Raw genomic sequence first — 1,471 nt, 5'->3', positions numbered from 1 at the left:
ATATATATATATATATATATATATATATATATATATACTCATATATTCATAGTTAAATGCATAGATGCAAACATACATACATGCATGCCTATCTACAAAATGACATAGATATATAGACGAAGGAATATGTGTGTGTAAGGTATAATCGTAGTCGAATGAAAAAGAGCACAATTTATTAAATATCTCATTCAAAACATCTTAAAATTGAGAATATTTCAAAATGTATTTTAATATCTCTAGATATTGACACTAAGCAGACCTCTTAAAATGAGTAAATCAAACAACATTTGAAATTTGAAAATTCGTGTGTTTGACTATGTTTGCTTGTGTGCGCTTGAGTATGTTTGACTGTGTGTATTCGAGTGTAGGTATGTTTATTTGTTTATTTCTTTGTTTGTGTGTGTGTGTGTGTGTGTGTGTGTGTGTGTGTGTGTGCGTGCGCGTGTAGTTTCAGCTATACTGCAACGTTGCTGGGGGAAATAAGCACACACTGACGCACACACATTTAAGAAGCTTGATTATACATAGGTATATATATTTGTATGTCAATAATTTATGTTTGTCTTGGTTTTTACACATAATTATATGTTTAAATATGACTTTTAGCTCGGTAAACAACAGTATTTTCAGTAAATATTTTCAATTCAATTATTGGTCGTCGAGTGTGATTAACTAATGCCGTTCTGTATATGTGAATATATCTACTTAAAATGTAATTTATATGTATGTATGTATGTATGTATGTATGCATGTATGTACATATACATGGGTGTATGGATGGGTATATGTATGTGTGTGTCTACGTGTTTGTGTGATTGTGTGCGTGCACGCGCGTGTATATATATATACATATCAATCTATCTATCTATCTATCTATCTATCTATCTATCTACCATTTCGTTATTTCGTATGTCTAATGTTTTGAATTCAAATTCAGCCGAAATCGACTTTGCCTTTCACTTTTTCGGAGTCGATGAAAATGTGTAACAAATGAACATTGCGTTCGATGTAATCGATTTACATCCTTCTCGAAATCGCTGGCCTTTTGCCAAAATTTGAAACTGATATTGACACTGACAGAAAATTTTAACAATTAATTCTCATATATTTCTTTACTTTATTTTGAGACATGCAGGTGGTAAAGAAGCTCGTTTTGAAATTTTGTTGCTTTTGGCGCTGTCCCACTGCCCGGTACTTTTCACAAAGTAGAACTACTTTGTATTTATTTAGTCATCTTCTTTCTATCTATGTATCTATCTATCTATTTATCTATCTACCTACCACTGTCTCTTTCTCTCTCCCTTTCTCTCTGTATATACATATATATAGAGAGAGGGAGGAAAGAGGGCGAGAAATAGATAGGTAGATAGCTATAGATACAGATAAATAAAAATAGTGTGCGTGCGTGAGTGTGTGTGTATGAATGTGTGTATGTGTGTGACTGTGTGTGTGTGTGTGTGTGTGTGTGTGT

General features: G+C 32.6%; 1 protein-coding gene across 3 annotated transcripts in view; it reads right to left on the bottom strand.

Moving 5' to 3' along the window:
* Positions 1 to 1,471, bottom strand: part of LOC106883669 (uncharacterized) — a 312,099-nt gene that overhangs the window by 90,763 nt on the left and 219,865 nt on the right. The gene's annotated exons all lie outside the window — the stretch shown is intronic.

This window comes from Octopus bimaculoides, chromosome 8, assembly GCF_001194135.2.
Source record: "Octopus bimaculoides isolate UCB-OBI-ISO-001 chromosome 8, ASM119413v2, whole genome shotgun sequence".
Classification (NCBI taxonomy): Eukaryota; Metazoa; Mollusca; class Cephalopoda; order Octopoda; family Octopodidae; genus Octopus; species Octopus bimaculoides.
Note: the sequence above shows the minus strand (reverse complement) of the source record. Positions and strands in the feature narration are given on the sequence as shown.